The following is a 23,899-nucleotide window of genomic DNA, read 5'->3' as shown; positions in this document are numbered from 1 at the left end:
AACCTTCAATTTACATAAAAAATATTTTTTGTATTCATAATGTACACCAATTCTTTATAAAGATTAATCAAAATAGTGATTTGGCATTAAGCTTCGCCTTCAACTAGGTTTACTTTATGTAAATAGTTTCATAATGCCTTCGAAAGGCGATACAGTTGACACGCGTAATAATAATTACATATAAGAACTTGTTTATAAATTGAATGTTTATCTTTTAATTGAATATAAAAAAAAAAAAATTAAAACGTAGTTCTATAAATTAAACTTGGTAATAATTAAAACATGATAGAAAGGTTGCAACAAATTTTAAGCCAGTTAAATAAGCTTGACGAAAAATGCATAATTTTGGCAGTGCAAACACATAAAAAATGAAGAAAATATGAAATACTCATGATAGAAGTTTATTGAAGGTAATCAATGATCTTACTATGAAGCAACTTTTAGTTTTATGTATTCCTGACGTAACTGTATTTACAACGTTTTGTCCAAAGGAGTTTCAAAAGCTGGGATATTAAAAGATTTAACATGGCCAGGGCTCTTGTGTATGTTTTTCCTTCAAATATTCGGACATTTTTAAATTGATGCAGTAGAATATTGTGAGAATATTTAGTTCCATAGAAATAAAAAAATCTATGCTAAATCATTATTTTGATTAATCTTTATAACTAATTGGTGTACATTATGAATACCAAAAAATATGCTTTAGATAAATTGAAAATTTTTCTATTGTTTCGCTTGAGTAAAATACAAATAAAATAATAAGTTACGATATAAAAAATATAAATAAAAACTTCTAAAAAATTTTTTTTATATAGAAATGTATGAACGCGTAAAAGAAACAACTTAAAATATAGTCAAAATACGGTAAATAGCTAAGATTATCTGTGACACTTTCAACCAGTTTTGTGCCTGAAATTGAACGTTTGTAGTCTTCGTTTGTCAAGCGATTTAAATGCCTATTGCCTACAATATAAGGTAGGTTTACCAATAATATACACATTTTTGGCTTGTAGCTTCCTCTTAAGAGATTTCACGTATTTATATACAACGTGCAATTCAGCACAAGAGTTTCAGCTGTTCCGACTTAGTTGAAATGTGTAATGATACGAAATACGAAAAATCTTTTCTTCACGCCATTATTATTTTCAGATTTTTGCAAAGGTACAAAAACGTCTAAAAAATGACAACACCTTGAACAATGACAACCATAGATCACAATGCATCTCAAATTGAATTTAGAAAAACGCGGCACTAAGTGCCCGTTCCCACTTCCGTTTTCAAATCGGAGGCGGGTCCCGTTTTAAAATCGGAGGCCGTGCGGTCCTGTTCACACCTCCGTTTTAAAAACGGATCCGTTTTAAAATCGGATCCTACTCTACGAAAAAAATAATTGTCGATTCAACCAAAACATTTTATTTGCTCATTCTTCAGTAATGGTGCGCAATGGACGATGATGAAGCTCTTGTTGTCATGTGGTACTTATTAAAAAAAGGAAAAAAGTGAAAAGAAAATTTTGGGTACACCCAATCATAGCTGAAAGATTTTCTGTGGGAATTTTCCAAGTGTTAATTGGTGAGTTGAGAAGTGGTGAACTAAAGTTCTTTAATTATTTTAGAATAATAATGATTGAATTATTTATATAGCGCCGTTTTCACCGTTAGAAAATCACCTCAAGGGCGCTTATTGGCTTAAGAATGTCTATCCCTTCCTTTAACCATCTACCGGAACGAGTTTCAGAGAGCTTAACGTATCAAAATACAAAATTGAGAGAGTGCATTTTTCCTGAAGAAAGGTTATCGATATTTTAAAGTAAGAAAACAATAACAACTCAAATATTTTTTTATTATGTGTTTTATACTAATACGCTCTTCCGTGCATCGTGCATCTCATTTAAGCTTTAAAATTTAAAAAAAAAGTAAATTTAAAAATTAAAAAAATAAATTTTGAAACAATTTGATAATTTTGATATAAAAAAGTTGTGTACACCAAGTGTTTTGTTTTTATTTAGTTATAAATAAAATATTGTAACAACTCTTTCTTCGACCAGTGGTATTACATTTTTGGGATTTATTTCCTTATCCATTATTGTAGTTTTGATTTATTTACTTAACAAAATAACCAAATACAATCACGCAGCGTTACGACTGGGAGCGGGCGGGGAGGGGTCGGAGGGTGGCGGGGACTCTGCCGGAACGACTAGACGACAAGTGTGAACATACAAAACTATGAGCGAGCGAGTTCCGACACGATTTTGATTTTGACACGCTGCGCTGGCGATCCATCCGACAAAAAATGTCGGATCCGTTTTCAAATCGTGTCGGACAAGTGTGAACAGCTCCATACATCCACTACAGCCGCTAGGGCATCAGTTTTTAAAACGGGACCCGCCTCCGATTTGAAAACGGAAGTGGGAACGGGCCCTAACGTGATCGCCTGATCAGACGATGCAATACCCTCCCCTTGCCCTGCTATCCCCGCGTACCCATTGATATTTTAAATGTTTTATATTTCCGATTGCTATTTAGGAAATGTATAGATTTCCTAGGAAATGTGTCAAATATAAATTATTTCACACATTTCCGGGCGATTTTGGGAACTGCATACATTTCCTAGGAATTTAATACAATGACGGATTACATTTCCGTTAACATATACATAAATACATCATCTTGAATGCGTTTACCATACTTATTGTATGAGTGTGTATTGAGATTTTAAATGTTGCATTATGTACATACCCCAGAGCGGGATTATCCGTTTGCAAACGGTGCCATCCGTTCTGCCGACAAACCAACTGCATTAAATTCTCATTAGGTTACTTGTGAGAGCTAAGTGGAAGTAATGCGTCTGCAGGCAACAAGCGGGTACGGGTACCGGCACAGGGCACAAGACAGCAGCGGCAAGTCGGCAACTCCGCGTATATTCTTTCGGTAAACACTTTCGGAGCTAAGCAGCGCGGAGATTTATGCATCCGCGCCCTAATTACACGGGAAATTCGCATTAATTCATCGTTGTGATGGGAGAATGCAGGTATTTTGTGTTGTTCCCAAGCTAAATACAAGTTTTTATATTGAGTTGGGTAGTTTGCTCATAAATTATATCTTTTTAAACTATGTCTTTTTTTTAGGTTCATGAAATATTGCATTCTAATTTTAAATTTAATTTTTCAAATACTATCTTGTTTTAAATGAAAAAAACATACACTTAGTAAGACACCACTTTATTTTTGAATTAATAACAATAGCCTAACAATAGCCTAAGCCTAAGAGGCTATTGTTATTAATTCAAAAATAAAGTGGTGTCTTACTAAGTGTATGTTTTTTTCATTCAATATGTCACACCCCAAAGTATTTGCTTCCTTCGAAAATATCTTGTTTTAGCTTAGCCTTATACATTGAAAATTTAACAGAAAATTGATTACATTATTATTTTTTCTTAACTTTGTTTTAAAAATATCGCGACTAGACGCACGAATTCTTCATAAAATTAATTAAATTCAATTTACAAGAAGAAAGAGAAGATAATCTTTTTGTCATTAAGTAGGCACATTTGAAGTAATTACTCACGTAAATTAATTAGTTATCCTTAGAACTTTTTCCTATTCAAAGGTTGGTAGAGAAATCAAACGAAAACTTGTTGAAAAACTAAAGATGTAATTTAGCAAAGAACACATCTGTGAAATGTAAATATCACATTTGAGTTTGAATTTACTTTCAATATAATAATTGTAAGAATAATAAAAATATAACGTAGAAAGAAAAAAATAACCTGTGTTAAAATTTGCGAGTTCTGTCCTCTTTTTGTGTAAGTCTTAAATCATTTTATGTTATGCCGGGATATTACGAGGACAATACAATAGTGTCCTGTCCCTACTCAGCGAATTTCCCTGACCGCGCAGGCCAGTAGAATGGGACAATACATTAATTCTACTGTAGTTCAAACGACCGCGACGTCAGAATGGATACAAGACAACGCGCGTTGGGGTAGATCCTGCGGGGTTAGCTTTCCCGCCCATCTCTGGGACACAGTATTGGTTCATTGTCCTGTCTTCCAAACTACTGTTTAAACTAGGACAGTGGGTTCGGAGCTGGGACAAAACAGTATTGTACTATCCTCATGTAATTATATTGAACTAACTCTAAACCTCTCTCCTTTGGAAGTCCGTCGGGAAAGAAATGACCTCATTTTCTTCTTCAAAATTGTAAATGGTATTATTTATTCACCTACTCTACTGCAACTCATTCCCTTCAATATCCCCTCGCAAAGACTCAGAAATAATGAACTGCTCTTCTTCAATCATCATTCGTCAAATTATGGATATTATTCACCATTGTCCAGAATGTGTAGACTGGTCAACTCAAGTCAAAACCTTAACTTTTTTGGGATAAGTCTGAATGATTTTTGCAGTCGCTAAACAAGTGACGGAATATTATAAGTGTCCTGTGGTCCTGACCCACGGCGTATTCTTGACTTGATTCGACTTGTCACTTTATTTTCTTATATTATATCTACCATATGTCTTTGCTTTCATGTACCTTTGTCTATTCCTGTATTTTTCATTTTACTTTATTCGTGTTATTATTTTGTAATTTGGACGATGTCCGTTAATAAATAAATAAATAAATATTTAGTTAGTTATTAGTATTTGAAAAAGTAATACTATCTGCTTCATAGAATCATTATTTTTCAATTACAAACCGCACAGTAATCGGTTATTTCAGAACGATTTTTGTTAGAATAGATATTTAAAATCTTCATGTGTTTTTTACACAGTAAAATAAAATACAGTGAAGTCAACAGAAATTTACAATTTGAGAGGAGGACTTGGATACCGCCGCCCCGGGATCATTTATTGGATAACCAACACCTTTAACTTAGTTTGCTACGCTTGGTGATTTATCAGTTGCGCCCGGGTTTAGGATGTGTTCAAGATGCGCCTGCCCGCCAGCTGCGTGGCGTTACAGATCGGGAGAGGATGGTTAGTAGAGATCCTTTGACCTCTCCAACTGGGCTTTCGACCCATCGCCTTGCGCCGCAGTGGAAGGGATATATTCATACGTTCGTCACTCCAGGAGACACTGATCCCTATATACCTACCCACCCCTCGTACCATTTTCCTTCCCAAAACTTATTCTCATTCCTTTTCTTAAAAAAGATCCTCCAGACAGCGTCCCCAAAGATGACATAGGCCCTGAGGGAAATTATTTTCTTGAAAAATGTTGAGTTAAGTGACCCCAAAACCTAAAAATGTGACAAGAAAAAGTATCAAAAGAAAAGATTTTCTTTCTTTTAGGATTTGTCTTCATTGTTGGTAAATGAGACATTTCATGAAGTTCAACGCTGACATTACAAAATACGTAAAGGCCCCAGTACACATTCGGCCAACGCGTGCGGCCAACGCGTTGGCCGAATGTTTACTGGGCCATTTTGTGTGAATTTCGCGTTTGCGGCCAACGCTCGCCGGCGAGCCGATGAGTGTCGGTTTTTCGTGCACGAATCAAAGGAATTTGGCGCGAGCGGCAAAGAGCGTTCACACATTGGCCGAACGTTCAGTTCATAGTTGCGCGTCGGCCGGAGTGGACGTGCGTGGTTTGGTATATTTAGTAGACTGTAGTGTCGTGTCGCGAATATGGCGCCATGGAGTAACGAAGAACTGTTTAGGTTCATTGATTATTATCATAATGAATCCATTATATGGAACCCCAAACACCAGCAACACAAAAATAAAAACAGAGTAAGTAACTTGCCTCACTACATAAAATAATACATGTTTAGTTGCGATATTAATTTGTCTATAGGTATACCGTTTCTAGCTACTTTTTTCGTTTTTACTATCAACTAGAGCTAGTAGTTCCTAACTACTTTTTTTATTTCAGGTTAATGATGCTTGGAGTAGAATTGCAGACAGTATGAATATCCCTGTAAGTGAATTTAAAAAAAAGAAGGAGTCGTTAATGGCAACGTACAGAATTCATCGTAGAAAGAAAATCCAGTCCATTAAATCCGGCATGGGTGAAGAGGAATATTACAACCCAATTTGGCCGTTTTATGAAGCAATGGACAATTTTTTAAATGACGTTTATGAATGTTCCAGCATTATTAACACAGAGGGTAACAGTGTAAGTAAAACAACATATTTATTTTGACAAATTTTAATTATTTTCTATACTGTTTCTACAAAAATAATTCATAAAATCCAACCGTATCTGGGTTGCTGTTTGGGTAGGTCTACGTGGCACATTTTGTAATGGCAACAAAGCACTATCTCTATTTTCATTTCTCCATGAACCTGGTCGTACAAGTTCTCCGTTAATGAAAGTATCAAATGAACCTGGGGGTGTATAAATATTCCGAGATGAACTACTGTATCTCAAGAAGTTATGTAAAAGTAGACAAGACATTGAAATAATAGAGGCTCGTAAAGGGGTTTCCAGAGCTATAGCTTTTTTAAAAATTCGAAACTTGTTGGATAGGATGCCGAAAGTATTTTCTACTTTTACACGAGAATGAGACAATTGCTGATTAAATATTCTTTCCGGGGATCCTTGGGCATGGTGGCCTGCAAAAGGTTTCATTATGTGGCTACTAAGCGCAAATGCTCCATCTCCTAAAAATACGAACGGAATATCATTGTCGCCATCCGGAAGTGGGCTCGGAGGTGGTAAATTCATAGTGCCAGAAGATATTTTTTGACATAAAACACTCTGATTAAATACGCCGCCATCACTTATCCGACCTTTACATCCTACATCGGCAAACAAAAAACAATAATTACTATCAACTAGAGCTAGTAGAACAATGCTGAAGCTGCCTTTATAGTTAATATAGTCAGACGCACTCTTTGCCGGTGATTGTATAGTTATGTGTTTGCCATCTATAGCCCCAAGGCAATGGGGGAAAGTAAATCCTTCTGACTTGTTAACCCATTCGTCTGCAGTTTCAGGCATCTGAAAAAAAAGTTTTTAACGAGTTAAAAAATTTATTAAAAAAATTTCAACATGTTTTTAACAAGTTATTTTTTTACTGGCCTCATCATCGACATATTCTGTAGAAGATACACTAGATGAACAAGATGATAGTCAAGGAAACAACTCCGTAGCTGGGAGTAACAGTAATCCAGGAAAAGTTCCAGCTACAAAGCGACGTTGCAAAAATCCGCCAGAATTAACAGAGGCTAGCAGAGAGATGTCAAATGCTTTCAACACTTTAAATCAAGTCCTTAGTAAAGATTCTTCAACACGAGAAGATGATCCATGCGAATTATATGGAAAACTTCTTGCAACAAAACTGAGGAAATATACAGAGATTGAAAGAGAAGAAATCATGTTAGATATAGATAACATGTTGTTAAACAGACGTCGAAAATCACAAATGATTCCTAAAAATTCATACTTCATTCGTCCGCCCTCTTCTCAAAATTCATATGTCATTCGTCCACCATCTTCTCAAAATTTATACCGATCTGAATGGTCATGCTCGCCTCCTCCGCCTTCTTCCCCTCAAAACAGACCATTTTCAGCAAGTACACCACCATCTACATATTATGTTCCTAATCAACTTCTACCTCGACGAGTTCAAATAATTTCCAATGAAGTTTTAGCCCCAGCACAAATATACACGTCACAATCTTCACCCAACCCAACCCATCCACCGTCACAAGAACAGCAAGAATCTCCTGTTGTAATAAGTATACCAGAAGTCTCTCAACATACTATGACTGATGATCACAGTTACACGTGCGAAGGGTACAATTCTTCAGAAACTGACGCAACTCCATCACAAAATATTCCTTATCGAGCATATAGAGATGCATAAAAAAAACAAATTAATTGAAACCTATTTGAGTCAAATATTTGTCAACACAAATAAGCTAAGTATTATCTTGAAATAAATAATTGATTAAAAATAAAACCTTTTTTTTTACCTACCTTAATCATATCTTTTAACACTTCATTGAGTGCTAAACAGACTTCAATCACTATGCGTGAGATGGCTGGGCTTGACATTTTAAACAGATAGTGCAGACTTCTGTAACTGTCCCCGGTAGCTAGGAATCTTAAAGTCACTGCTAGCCGTATTTTTACTGGTATAGCTTCCCTCCATTTTGTGTCCTGTTTTGAAACGATCGGGGAAATTTTTTGTACGAGGTATTCAAAGTCAGTAGGTGACAATCGTACGAAGTTTTCAAACTCTCCAGATGGCTCTGCTAGAAGCTCGGCAAGTTGGTTGTTCATGGTCTCCCTAAAAAAATGTTTTTTTTTAAATTCTATATAATAAAAATAAATACCGTCACGCCTATATTTTCACAAAGGGGTGGCAGAATACTCTAGAAGTACACACATTCAAAATAGGATACTAACAATTAAAACAAAATTTGATTTACCTTGTTCTGTTTCGATGAATACTCAGCATCCACCATCTTCTTTTGCGCCATCTTTTTTTAATCACTCTTCTCTGGTGCACAAGTAAAACAAATTTGAAAGCGCTGTACAAGTATATCGCAGCGGCCGCAGTCGCCCTAACGTCCATCTTCATCTAGCGACCAACGCCGAATGAACACGCGAATGTGTGAACGGTATCACGAAAATCTGCCGGTCGCATTCGCCGCACGCGTTGGCCGAATGTGTACTGGGGCCTTATCTATTTTTCGATTGGTTATTGGTACATTTTGTACAATGGTATATTAAGGGTGCATATTTATTTAGAATTTTCGGCACAAGTGCCATTTACATACAAAATTTTTATTTTATATTTTTACATATACATAGTGCAGTATTAAATTTTGATGAGAAAAATTAAAGAATTAAATTAAGTTAAAACATAAAAAATAAAATAACAGAAAAAGAAATAAGCAATGACAATAGCCTGTTATGTAGTGATCTCATTAAAATAAGTAAAAATGTGCTATTAGTGCAGCTTTATACTTTACAAGGTGAATTGTAGTATCAGCGATTTATAGTATCTGCGATTTTAGCATAAAAGTGCTCAAGTGTGTGCAATCTATTCATAACTGAGTTATATCCTGAGACTGTGGTATAATTGTCACAAAAATACAAACTAGAGGACCTTAATCTAATGTCAGGACTATCCAACTGATAATTTTGTATAAAAATATAAGATAAATTTTTCTTCTATCACTTAACTTAAGCAATTTCAATGAATGTAATAAGAAATCATAATCCATTGTTTCTTAATATGATTCTATAATCTATGAATTGCGAATCGTACCACGACTTACGGGAAAGAAACAAGTCAACTGCAAGCGGCGTTTCGCGTCATTTGCGGTTGCTTCGTTTTTTCCCACAAGTTGAGGTTCAGTTCGTCAGTTCGGCTCGCGGATGTATACGTAGCATTAGATAATGCACGCAAGAAGGATAATCGTAATTATACTAATGCATATTAAATCGACTTTATTTTTAATTGTAATCCTGTTTATTCTTGCTGTTTTCACATTGATTATATTCCACATTAATATTTTTAATTACTTTAACACTCCATTAATTATGAGATTGTTTCACTCAAAAGCACTGAATGGAAAATCCCTAGAGGTGTGATCTACGAAAATGTCTTAATGTAGGGATTTTTACTAGCGTCTTTCGTTGTTAAAATGCATACAACTAGTACTAAACTAAACTAACGTAGTTGGACATAAACATAACTGCTGGGAAACTGAGCGATTTCAAAATTAATTAATAATTTACGTGCTTTACACTATTTCATCGTAATTACAACGTTTTTATCTACTTCGATTCAACTTATCACTAACTATTATGTATACCTACCTAATTAATGGCAGTAAATCATTCAAAAAATCTTATATTATTTTTTTGTGTACCTACTCTTTAAATGACATCGTGACAAAATTAGAATCTCTCTATAAATTTATTTGATTTGTTTATCTTTTCATAAACAATGAACATTAATTCCGAAAAAAAGAAAGCTATTTGTATTTGTATGTTATAAGGCACTGAAGAGACAAACCGATTTTCGCGTACGATAAAGAAGAACGCAATAAATGCCTTGATGACGTGATCCAAATATTTGCCCAGTCGAGTATTACATTTCCTATACAAAACTGTGTTTCACCACGATCAAGAAGTTCAAATAGTATGGAGATGTACGATGTCAGGCGAGTGTTAGTGAGTGTGCATAGGCTATTGAAATATTTGTTTCCATTCAAATTTGTATGAAATGCATTTCTAGGTTTAGTCTTTATTCAATGTATATTCGAATGATGTGTCATTTTTTTACTTACTTTTGTTGAAATTGATCATTTTTAAATATCGAAGTTCTTTCTTGAACAGATAATTTCGCGTTTTCTCCTTATCTTGCCAACGTTTCTTACACGGGGTTCAAAACAAAATCAGAGTTTTACCCCCCCCCCCCACGCATCTATAGGTATAAAAAAGATTATCTTGTCAATAAAGAATTACGATATTTGAGAACTTTCCATTGATTTTACCTTGTTCTTACTCCGGGAATTGATACAATCCCAAGATACACTTTTATCAATTTGTCTCTATGATGCTCAAAACATTATGTCACTTCAATAAGACAAGACACTTTTATTTGCTTGTTAACTATTTTTTTTTTATTATTTTTTTTTATTATCAATATAAAGTTTTTTTACAGGTTTTTTTTTCGATGTCTGTCTCACTAAGATAAACCTGTGTCGAGACAGACGTATTTGATACATAAATTAATGTTAGTTATTTAATTAATGCGCAATTTTTATGGTTATTGGCATGTGCTTAAAACGTAACTGGTTCGGTACCAATCACTCCCATGGGCGGACCAATCATATGTAATTTTAACCGTAACAAAAGCTCCCGGCAGCGAATGTGTTAACAAAGTTACAAAAATAACAATTAACAATAAGTTTCTTTTAATATTAAAGATTCATACATAAATTGAAATGTCAACTCCATAAAAGACGACTAAACCGTAATTAATTTATTTTCATTAAAGTATTTTGAACGAAAAGTAAAATACACACCAGTGCCTTTATAACCTTCGTGGGTTTTTACGAAGGTATAAAAATACATAAAAACTCACAGATTTACCCTCATTTTTTAAATTACCGTTTGACAAACGTCAGACACAGGGATACTCTTCAAAGAAAAATAATTCCGAACATAATTGAAAAATAAAGCGCTCTCGAGAACTCCTTCTCTCCGTAATAAAATTAAGTTTCCTCGAGAGTTCTCCGCTAAGCTGACGGTTTATGCCAGCGGGAACAAAGGAATAATATGACTTGCACCACTAGCTTCAAAAAACATCAAAACAATCCCAAAACAACTTTCAATCTTCAAAAGGGTCAAAGCAATACTTCTCTCCACATTAATACCCGATTCAAATGAAAATACATTTTTGTTAAGTGGAGTTACTAGGTCTGTTTTCCTTTAATCCTAGAGAGGACTTTGAGGGGAGAGACTTAAGAACCCCGTAATAATGATCTCCCTTCGCGTTCAAACAATTTTTATATCGAAAAATAATTGGCAAAAAAGTTTCGTATTTGGTTATCAATTTCGTATATCGTTACTTTGCTAAATTAATTAATTAGTATTTATTTCAGAACACGCAAAAGCTTCTGAGAGCTTTGATAATAATTAAGTAAATTGTGGAAAAAGTTACATTTCCTACTCTACTGGGTTCTTATAACGGAAATCGATACTTGAATAAAGTGTTCACTCATTTGAAACGATTTACAATTTAATTTAATTAAGAGTTATTTACCGTTGGAAGGATTTCGAGTTCCTCACTGTTGATTATTGGGAAGTTGATTTGATATGAATATTTTCAAATAATTTTATAATGGACGCAAATATCATTAAAGCGTTAAAAAATAGAAAAAAGTATTGAATTATTTTTGATGAACGTATTACTAAAATCTCAAATGGTTCTAGAGGGATCCCTCGGGAAGATACTAATTTATAGTTTATAAAAATGAAATTTGGTGCTAACCGCTAATTTTATATATGAAAAACGTTTTATAAAAACTTCCTATGGTTTTATAAAATATTTAATATAAATAACGTACCTACATCCGTAGGTAAATACATCGGTACCTACATCCGTAAACAATAAATACATCCGTAGGGATCCCTCTAGAAACATTTGAGATTTTAGTAATACAGTATTAATCAAAAATAATTAAAATGTGAGCGTCGAGTAAACCCCCGTTATTAGAGACTTATGTTACCTTAAATTTTTCACACCCGCATTATTGTTTCCACATATATAAAATATGTAATGCTTGATAATAGAAAATTATTTGAAACTATTATTTTTTTAATTTGTTCTATGTTAATTTGGATTAAAATTGGACGTCAGAGGTTATTTTTTAAGTAAAGTTAAGGTAAAATAAAAATAACACAAAAATAATACAAATAACTGTTTCATGTCAAAAATGCACATTTACAATGTAATGATAATCTCTAAGGTTTGAAACAAATAATATTTAAACAAAAATTCATTAAGAAATAAAGAAATAATCTAGGATCATAATCTTTAAAATTCACAATACTAGTCGAAAATATGTCCGTCACTACCAGTGTTAATTTGAATGAACATTGAAATTCATTTCCAATATTCTGGCAAATTACTGTGAACAGTGCAATTGAACTGATGTTATTATTATTATGCGTTAAAATATTTGTAATTCGAGTAGAAAATATTGATATCTCACCTTAAATGAAATAATCAATGAACGCAGAAATTCGATAAAACTCACAATCAGCAGGTGTCAAAATATGTATCGTTTTTGTGAAGGGAATAAGGATTTCAACCGAGCGGAAAAAATAGACGCCACAGAAAAGATTACAAGCCATGAGAAAAAAACATGGCTTTTCTAAATCGCTACCGTTACGATGAAAAAAATCACAAAGATCGTGTTAATTTCCAAAAACACTGGGGCTGAAAGGGTTAAAAGGAAGCCGCAAGCCAAAAAATTGTATAGTTGGGCCTTATATCGCCACGAGAATAGGTAATATACACAAAAATCGTTTGGCAATCGGAGTTTAAAAACGTTCAATTTCATGCTTAAAAGTGGTTTTTACTTATTCTGGGAATAATTTTACGAGAAGAACAAAGTTAATCAAGAGACACTGTCAACAATAATCTTAGCCATAATATTGTAGTATTCAAAAGTTATTTCTTATATACGTTCATATTTTCCTCCGCGGCGGCGGGTTCAATACCCGGCGTGCGCAAATAAATTTTATTTTATTTATTTGTTGTATATTAAAATTTATCCATTTAAATAATATATTAGCATACGTGCGGCACGTCCCAGAGTGGAACATAATCTCAGTATCGCCCTGGTGTAAGACCACTATTCAGACTTGAAACGTTGCTTGAAATGGCTTTAGCCGTCTTTGGTGACCAGATCTGACTAGCCAGGTACTCCCCCACCTCTTTCCATCTCCTTTTCCTCCCAAAAACCTTCAGCCTCAGAACATTCCCCAATTGGGGAAGCCATAGTCTTACTGGCTCGAGATGGTTGGAAGTAGTTGGGACTCCTGTAAGCTATACATATTTAAAAAAAAATTAATGAAAAAAATACATTCTTTGGTCGTCTACGCTTATATTTTTTATGAACTAACAATTTTATTTTCAATCCACACAAATGAAACGATAGAAAAAGCTTTAATTTATCGAAATCATATTTATTGATATTTATAATGTAAACCGATTCGTTGAAAAGATTAATCTAAAAAAGTTTTATTTTTATTTTTCTTTATTTAGTGTTTTTTTTAGTATTACAATTATTGGGTATGTTAATACCACCAATCTAGGCACATGCTCGTAGCTGGTGGTCGATTATATATACAGTACATTCAAATAACTTATAGTAACTTAACGTTAACCTTCACATTAATCATAAGTAATTGAATTCCATAAAGTAATAAACAAAGAATTCCTTTAGTGTGAACCACACGCCACTATTAATAAACAATGTGAAGGTTTAGTCTCTCATTTTTGACACGTTACATAGAGATAAATAAAGACATTCGCGCGATATATTATATGATGATGCTAATGAAGTAATGAATATGTGTTTGTATGACAGGACGATATGATAATACAATACACGTATTCATGTCCTTGTAGCAGGGGTGGACCGGTTAAAACAATGGAGTATTTTAAGACAATTAATTAAAGCACGGTTTCGTACGCAAATCTTAATTCGTCAAAATTCAGCCAGCGAATGTTTTTGCTCGCTAAACTCGAAAAGAGGTCAACCAATATCTATTTATTTATTATTTATTATTATTACACGCCCTAATGGGCTTTTACACACCACAAAGTTTAATAGTAGAGTATCACAGTTATTATAGATTCTACAAAATTAAAACAATAAAGGAAACATAATACAACGAAAAAAGAAAAAATATTAAATGTTACAACAAAAGCATATAATAAAATAAGATACATTAGTAAAAATGATAAGAAGTCTCACATAAATAGATATTCAAAATAAAAATAAAAATATATATATTGCGGAAATTATAGATGTCTATTTGTGTCTCGATCTATAAAAGAATTGAAATAAACAATATTTATATTGATTATTTTTAAGATGAAATATATCTCCCAGATCAGAGTATTTATTTCCGAGACTGTGAAGTCTTGGAATTGGGGAATTTTGATAAGACAGTGTCCTTGTGTTGTAAAAATAAAAGGGTAGTAAATTTCGGCAAGATCTTTTGGGTATGTGGATGCTGATTAATTGGAGTAACTCAGGACAGTCAATTTTGTAATGAAGTATTTTATATAGTACTATTAAATCTGTGTTTATTCTTCTTTCAGAAAGTTTTAATAAGGACAATTTATCTAGTAAGTAGTTATAATCAATGTTTTCTACAGGAATATGCAATTTATAGTTTATATACTTCAAGAACTTATGTTGAATCATCGCGAAAATTTCAAAGCCAGGAGTGTTTATGAAGAGTGTAGATGAAGTCAGAGATACCCGAGGAATGCTTATCGCAATATCTCTGCACTTTGATAAGTTACGGAGTCGACTTAAAGTTGATGTAATGTAGTTTTTTAATAGTTATATTATGGTATGTAAGTAGTGAATGGTGAAAGAAGTCGGAGACGCCTGAGAAAGACATTTGCAATAGCGAAGAATTGCGCGGTTTACTATCTGTAAATGCTTTAATATTATAATTTATTTATCGTATTGATTGTCTAACCTAGAAAAAGATAACAATATCTACCTTCGTGTTTTCAGGACTCGCATAAAGATCTATAATAGGAGTTTCCTTGCAAAATAGATGCCATATTGCCGCAAAGGTGTTAGATATTATTGTGACAACCACCACGCTCAAGTGAGAATGTATTGGTCAATCTGGAGCATGTGTTAAACTCGACGAATTAATAGTAATTTATATTAAAATAAATACTAGTTAATTAGGCTTAGGTATAAGGAATTAATTTTCGGCTGTTGTAATCAGTATCCTAAAACATAGTTTTCTTTATTTATTTTATTTTTATTTATTTTGTGCATCTATATAAAAAGGTTTAAATATATTTTTTTTTTGGTTTTGCCTGTCACACTAGGAAATCCTGTGCCGAGACAGAATAGTTAATAAATATTTTATGATATTAAAATAAAGTACATTTTTCTATAAAACAAAAATATTTGACAAAAAATTTCAGGTTGGTAGGTAGTGGTAACAATAATATCATTATGAGATAGAGGATTATATTTGGGTGAGGTGACTAATTATTGCACGACCTTTTTCGATGATCCATTGTTTGACCAGGATTTTGTATTTGTTAATATTATTCGATTTTCTTGTTTTTTTCAGGTAGGTTATTGTATATTTTAGACGCAATGTATATTATAACCAGTGTTTTACCTTTTCTTTTTCCTAAATCAACAGAGCATCCCAAAGTTGGCAAAGGTCTGATGAGTGGAGATTTCAATCAATCAATATTATTACATAATTACCGTAAGTCAATAATTGTCAAAGTTTTAATTTTTCGGGTCTCCCGAAGACGCACATAATCCATGGACGTGATCTGCGATGTCACTAGCCAGTCATCTGTCTCATAATCCATGGACGTGATCTGCGATGTCACTAGCCAGTCATCTGTCTAGTGACTGGCTAGTGACATCGCAGATCAATCCATGGACGTGATCTGCGATGTCACTAGCCAGTCATCTGTCTCAAAAAGGGCACTTTTTTTTACAGGCGGCAGCGCTATATTTTGTATGGGAGTTAGACGTTTTTTTGTTCTTAAGGTTTAACATTGAAGAACACTAAATTTAACCCGTGTTAATTTCGAAAACGCTATGTTAAATGTTAGCATCTCGTTGTATCTCATTATTATAATGAACCAAAGTGCGAAAATACATCTGTAACCGAATCCGATAAACAATTTATCGGTATTTAAAAACCTGCATTACAACATTTTCATCTCATACTCACTAAGTTATTTTATTCTTATTTTAATTATGAATACCCCAAAAGTGCTTCCTACGTGAATGTAATAATTAATAATTATTAGTTCTTCACTTCAATGGAATGTTAACATGAGTGTGTGTATTGCATAATGATTTTTGTTGCGGTTTTCATTTAATACAACGCACATACGGGTTGCTTTATATTATTCAAAGCTATTTCCTTAAGGCGATGCACTACTACGTGTAATATTTTAAATTGAGCCGCTATCAACAACAACCCTTACGTAGATGGCGATAAGGTTTAAATTCCCGCTTAACATCATCCGCCTGTTTTGATTTATGCAATAAAAAAACATGGCCAAAAAGTGCCTTTTATTTTATTTTGTGGATGTTCAGGCAAAAATATATTTTTTTTCCGATCATTTTATAAATAACTTAATTTATCACATCATACAATAAAATCCTAACCGAAAATGGGTTTGTAAGTAGGAGTTTTTAAACTTTAAAGCAGTTTTCATAGGCCTATACATTATTTTTTTCTGGGCTTATAAAAAATACTCGATTATTTCAAAGGTCATGATATATTCTACTCGCAATATTTGATTAAAGCATCTGAAACATTTCTAGGCGACAAAATTTTCAAAACAAAAACACATGATTTTGCATTACTACATATGGCATTGCCTTAAAATTTATATTTATGAGAAATGGGAGCAAGTGTAAAATGAAGGGAACGTAAAATTAAGTATTCAAACCGTTAAAATAATTCACTTAAATTAAAGTCGAAAGGTTTCCACAACGAAACTCAATGAACACAGTTGGTGAACCATACACGAATTACTTTGCAAAATCCTTTTTTTCCGTAGAAAACAGTAAAATGTTATCTACTTAAAACAAAAGTAGGTACTATCCAGACGGTATATATATATTATATATTTAGATGAAATTTAAAAAAAAATGATTTTATTATCCAAAAGAGAAAATCATTATTCATTACACTTTTACAACTGCTGTCAGGAATGTTATTTTCAATTATATATTTTAAGATTTACACTCTTAGTAGGTACATAGATACGTAGTATTTTGATGTGTTCTGAAAAGATGATCTCTTTTTTTGAGCTCTTGGCACTCTAATGCTGGTCTTTCACCAGGGTGATACAGAGAGTATCTACAAAACATTTATTTTTATATGTTGGTACCGCATAATAGTAACAACTGCTCCCAATCGCATGGAACAAGTGAGATTATGGCATCCCCAATTCCGGTATGTTGTTATGCTGAAGGGGACGGGGAAGGGAAGGAGACGTAGAAGAGAAGTAACTGACCATTGAAATCTGGTCACAAAACACGGTTAGTGTAATTTAAAGCAACGTTTCAATTCTGAATAGTGACCTGAAATTATATACCGCTCTGGAACGTGCCGCAAATATACTAAACATGTTAATAAATGCTAAATAACACATATTCGCCGTGATTTGAACCCTCGAACTCCGGATTCGTAGCCAAGGATGATAACCACTAGACCACTAAGACCGTGCAAATGAATGCAAAAAGAAAACCAATAGATTAGAATCACGGAATGTAAAAAAAATTTAAAGCTAAAGTATCATTCATAATGCTAACTCCATTTTACAAAACTTTTCGTATAACCATAAGTGTCCATTGACCTAAAAGCTCAGAGCTTGCTGAAGCCATACGATGTTCAAACAAAGAAGTTTATCGTCTTCTCCGAGGTGGACTAAGAACTAAGTAGTTGAGCAAATATTCATAAACCCATACATTTCGACCTCAATTGCAGTCAGAGTTTCCGCCGACTTGGTCTCTTTGTTTAGCCAATCAGGTCTTGAAGAAACGGGGAGAAAATCTTAGTTCTGCGAGCAAACCGTAACAGCAAAATAACTTTAACTTTTTTGCTAGTAAAATAGTTAATTCATGGTGGAATTCCATTGTTATTTTTTAATTAAAATAAATATTTCCTCTTTTTTAAGGTTTGATGTGAAAATATGAAAAAAGTATAGTAATAATTGTTTTAAATAATAAAACTTGTTATTATACAGTTTTACCAAAAATCAACTCTGAATATTAGTATTATTATTTCAGTGAAGCTATTGCATCCCCGATTGGGTATTGTTTTAGGATGAAGGTATTGGGGAGTGGAAGGAGATGAATTAGAGGATGGTGGGGAAGTATCTGGCCATTCAGATCTGGTCAACATACATGGCTACAGCAATTTCAAACAAAAACTTATATATAATTAAATATATAGATTTGTGGGTTGAAAAAGGATTGAACCTTCCTGCCCATGAACTAGAATCGACAACTTTACCCACCTCGCCAAATGCCGATCGGGTAGGACCGTTATTTATTTAGTATATTAACTGCTGAAATGTGTACGTTATTGCCACGTATTTGATGGAGTGCATTGTTAACGACTTTAAGTATATCTGCCGAGTTTTAGCTCGATGTGGGTTAATTTTCGTTTCCAAGATTTGCATTCATTCATTGAAAACAAAAAGTCATTAGATTTATTTAAAAGGCAATATAAATATTGTAAATTACAGACCTTCACACAAAGCAGGTTTATTTTATAAAATGCAATAAATATATAGTTTAGCCAGCAAAGCATGTATTGACATACTGTACAAAGCTTAATAGATGGAATATTTAAAGTACCAATACAAACCCTCACTTTAAGCATATTTAAAAAATTCCCAGTGCTGACGATAAGAAAACTACATTCATACTAATATCCTTCTATAATATAAATACAATTAACACCTCTTGAAGTCCTTGCCATACTAGAATATGATTTTTTTTATTTATATTAACTCCACACAGGAGGCCCTGAAGAAAATAATTTCCCTCAGGGCCTTTGTCATCTTTGGGGATGCTGTGTGGAGGGTCTTTTTGTGGAGAGGAAGGAGTGAACATGGGTCTTGAAGAGTCCCATGTTGTAGGTGGGAGGAAACACAGAGGCCAGCAGTTCGTTCCACAGCCGAGCTGTTGTACTTAAGAACGAATCGTAGAAGCGACCCGTTCTCATGTGACAAATGTACATGCACATCAACTACAAATACCTAAAACAAACACAGCCTTTGGACGTAAAAACCATGGATACCTTGCCATTAAGTTTTACATTTCACACCCTAAACAAATTTGCACACTACAAAATATATATATTATGTAACTGGTTTCAATTCTCTTACTTAAAAAATATATACATTATTTTTTTTCATTATATTACAATGATTTTTGTAACATATTTCAATTGCTGTAATAATTGTTAAGAATCTAACTTTCCTTTATATTCTCCACAACGCATGCCAACTCCTATCGTGGTAAACGTTGAACTCCTTAAAAAAATATTTTAGGAAAATCATTAACAAAAAAATTGCTTACCCTAGTTTCACCTGAAAATCTCACAAATTGTCTTACAGTACTCTATTTATCCTCCATAATATTTTTTTCTTCTTTCCGAATACAAAAATTTGGATGGTATTTAATTTCGTACCATAACCTTTATGTAAGATAAATCTTTAATTTAAAATATTTTAATTATTTCACCACAAATAATGCATTACATTTTTTCAATTTTTTTTAAAATTTATTTATTACATTACATTAGATACATGTATATAGAAAAGATGACAAGACAATGATATTGCAATAAATGTATAAGTATATTAAAAATAAGTACAAGTGTTATTATGAATCGTAGGTCGAAATTACTGGGTTCCCTTTCCTATTATTATAAAACTTGTAATTTCAAATATTTAAATTGGGAAAAAATAAAGGAAATAAAAAAAATAAAGTTCCTAGCTAGGCAGATTGTCCGTTCTAAGGAACCAAATGCTGTAAAAATTGCTAAAAATTTATCATGTAAAATTAAAGTCTTGTTGTTTTTTTTATCCAAATTGAACTATACGATTATTTTTTCGCAAATGTACACTCTTCTTTCATCCTCAAGCAAATGCTTTTAATGGAAGAGTAGTAAAAATAGAAAACAGAAGCTATGTAAATCCTGTTTTGTTCAAAAGTTTAATTAATAAAAATAATTATGCTAAGGTATAATATTCAGAAATAAATTACATTTTCGGTAAGTACCCAAAGCAATCATGTTTATTGTTTATTGTAAATAAATCTAGTGCCTATTAGGTTTTAGTACGTACGGTAGGTAGACAAGATAATTAATATTATAAAAATATTATATAAAGGAACACTGTTTATATAATATAGAAAGAAAATTAAATCTCGCTGCCCATAAATAAAGCACTTTATCCTGATTTTACTAAAAATGGATATATAATACACAAAAACCTTTTCACGGGTAGCGAAATTGATTCAGACATCGCAAACAATTTCGATACTGCTCAAACATTTAAAATATTGAAAAACCTTTTACATTTTCGGAGCTTGGCCAATATTTACACAATTCAGTAAGGAAGGTCGGTATTTAATTGAATTTGTTTTCAAGCGAGTCTTGTTTGCTTATTGAAACGAAATTTTCAAATATTTCGTTTTTTAGTCTATGTTATTAACAACATGGCAAGGTATTAGTAACATTACAAAGTAAATTTAATATTTATGTTGAAGTTTACGAAAATAGAATTTTGTTATGACAAACATTTTGATGTGGAAAGATTGAGAAGAGATTCTATCTAGAGTTTTTTTTAGCTAATCATTATGCTCAGCAGAAAAAAAATAAACTCTCGCGTGTCAAGTCTGGAACCATCACGATATGTGTAGAGGCCCGAACTTTAGACAACATGGCCATTGGCCATCAATTTAGTTCAAACACATTTTCTTGCATGGCGATGCATACTTATGTTCCAGTTGCTATCACTTATAAGTATTAACTAATAACCAAAGAACTCGTAGCGAATTACAAGAATTATATCTCTATATTATGTTAATCGTATAGTCAATTTGTTTGCTTTTGAGAACAGCTCAGATGTCCTCCTAGAAATCATTGTATCTCACTTACTGTCATGGTTGGATATATGTTATAAACGGTTTTCGAAAGAGAAAACACAGCTCTTTATATTCAAATCTAACTAAATAAAAATGTACACCTATATGAAACCAAATGTTCTGACCGCAATTTAAGAAAATGATGAAATTTTGTGAATATTAAATTAGTTATTTTTATAGCGAGGTGACACTAATATTTATAATACATTTGCATACATAATAAAATATGTTTTTTTTTTTGTTTTCAGTATATTTAGATCAATATTTGCACAAAAAAACGCGAGGTGAGCAATTTTTTTGTTTGATTAAATGAATATAAGAATTTTACCTCTCCTGCTATCCTCGTCAAACCGTATTGAACTACTTAACTCAATGATTTCTTATAAACTTAATTTTAATTTGGTTTTATTTAATTTTTGCTTTCATTCTATACACACACTACTCAACTTACTCAATACACTACAACATAATACACTCACATCTGCGTAAATCTAAAACCATGCTCACCCCAGTGGACTTTTGGCTGCTGAGTAAACATAATAATATGTATTTTTTACATATAATTCTACTTACTTGGAATCAAAATTGGATAATAGTTTCTCTCTTACATGATGCATAACACCATCACAATTTTTATCAAAACGTGCGTGGCCTCCGATCCAAGACGAAAGAATTCTATCAAAACGTCCTGATCAACGAATTCGATATAATATTAACTAGCGAGACGTGGTTAGTTGACAGCATATTCGATGATGAGCTGTTTGACTGCCGGTATAACGTCTATAGAAATGACAGATATATTAATCGAACGGCTAAAACTAAAGAGGGTGGCGTTGTTATAGGTATACAAAAAGACTTTAAAGTTCGATTTCAAAAATCATGGACATCAAAAGCCGAGGATATATGAATCTCACTATTACTAAGACATTCAAAACATCGCGTTTCAAATATTCATATTTGTTGCTCTTACTTACCACGAGTTAGTCCTAAGTTGTTTAATGCACAGCGTTTTTCTTTTATCAATAGTCATAAAACTGCCATATCTGACCTAACTACTGAATTTTCAAATGATATTTTTCTAGTAATAGGCGATTATAATATGCCAAATGTGAGCTGGAACTCTACATATCAGCTTCTGTATTTAGTATTAACTTCTGTGCCTCTACCCTCCTTAGCTGTCTTTTGTTTTGCAATTTAACACAGTATAACGAAATTTATAATAGTCACGGACGAATTTTAGATCTCGTGCTTTGTAATACTACAGTCATCGTCTCCGCGGCTGACTAGCCACTAGTAATCGGAGATGCAAATCATAAATTTATTAAAGTTGAACTAACTATTCCTCTCCCTGCTACTATCCTAAAACTCCAGTTAGTCAAAATGATCAATAAAGTTAACTGTGAGGTAGTAAATGATGCTCTCAGAAACAGTGATTGATCTTCTGTCGTTGATGCACAGGACGTAGATGCTGCGGTACATCATTTTTATGGTATTATTGATGCCCTGATAGATGATCTGGTTCCAAAGAAAGTAACCAAATCAACCAAATTCCCAACATGATATTCGGCGGCTTTAATTAATATAACAAAAGAAAAATTAAATTTTTTTGTGCCTGGAAACGGTACAAGAATCCTCTAGATTACTAACTTTCTTAATAATCCGCAAAATACAAAAGAAAATTTCTAGTCATACTCATAACGCCTACATTGCTCGATTGGAATCAGATATACAAAATAATGTAAAAAAATATGGAATTATGTTAAAACGCAAAGAAAATCTCCCACTATACCAGAACATATGACCTATCATTCGACGACGGCACACGACAGCAAAGAAGTTACAGATTTGTTCGCTGATTACTTCTCAACGGTCTTTAGAAATGAATTTCCAACACCCATTGTTAATAATAAGGAAGATCCTCTGAACAAAAAATTAATATCCTCAATAAGAATAAATGAATAAATCACCTTGAAATACCTTTCAAGCATAAATATTTAAAAAGGACCAGGAATTGATAGGCTTCACGGAGTTTTTATACGCAACTGTAGTAAGTATATCTGTCTTCCGATTTGCGCCATCTATAAAAAATCACTAACAGAAGGAACGTTTCCCCTTGTAATATTTTGGCCTTTTTCTCCAATTCTTTTATTTGTTTAAAACAATATAAAATTTTCTTCTCTCTTGGCTATGACCGATATTTAATTTTTTCTCTAAGGCTTTGTATATGTGTTCGCAGGGATGGAAAATTCCTCCCCTACAACACATAAGCCTCCACGAAAATTGGACCCTTTTCTTTGATATCTACAGAAAGCTACTTAAAGCTCTCTTGTACTATATATCTTTATAGACATATGTACTTAACTAATTAATACGTTATTTACGAACTTGAACGCAAATATTTCCGTATTTATATTGTAATTAAATTCCATCAAACGTTGTGTAATTTTTTTGATTTATGATATAGGATTTTAATTACCTTCATTTTTGTGGTAACCCCCTTGGTTCTGATCG

At 32.9% G+C, this 23,899-nt stretch overlaps 2 long non-coding RNA genes across 2 annotated transcripts in view; both read right to left on the bottom strand.

The window, feature by feature from the left end:
• Positions 1-23,899, bottom strand: part of LOC149416951 (uncharacterized) — a 236,930-nt gene that overhangs the window by 10,249 nt on the left and 202,782 nt on the right. The window lies entirely within an intron of this gene.
• LOC149416952 (uncharacterized) lies at positions 6,494-8,458 on the bottom strand. The gene is made up of 3 exons (XR_016303393.1): positions 8,384-8,458; positions 7,929-8,241; positions 6,494-6,947 (listed from the first exon to the last, which is right to left on the bottom strand). It is a non-coding gene; the product is annotated as an uncharacterized LOC149416952 (long non-coding RNA).

The sequence above is a fragment of the Hesperophylax consimilis genome, chromosome 16 (assembly GCF_061612785.1).
Source record: "Hesperophylax consimilis isolate HC1 chromosome 16, BYU_Hcon_1.0, whole genome shotgun sequence".
NCBI classification, from domain to species: domain Eukaryota; kingdom Metazoa; phylum Arthropoda; class Insecta; order Trichoptera; family Limnephilidae; genus Hesperophylax; species Hesperophylax consimilis.
This window is presented reverse-complemented; position numbering and strand designations above follow the sequence as displayed.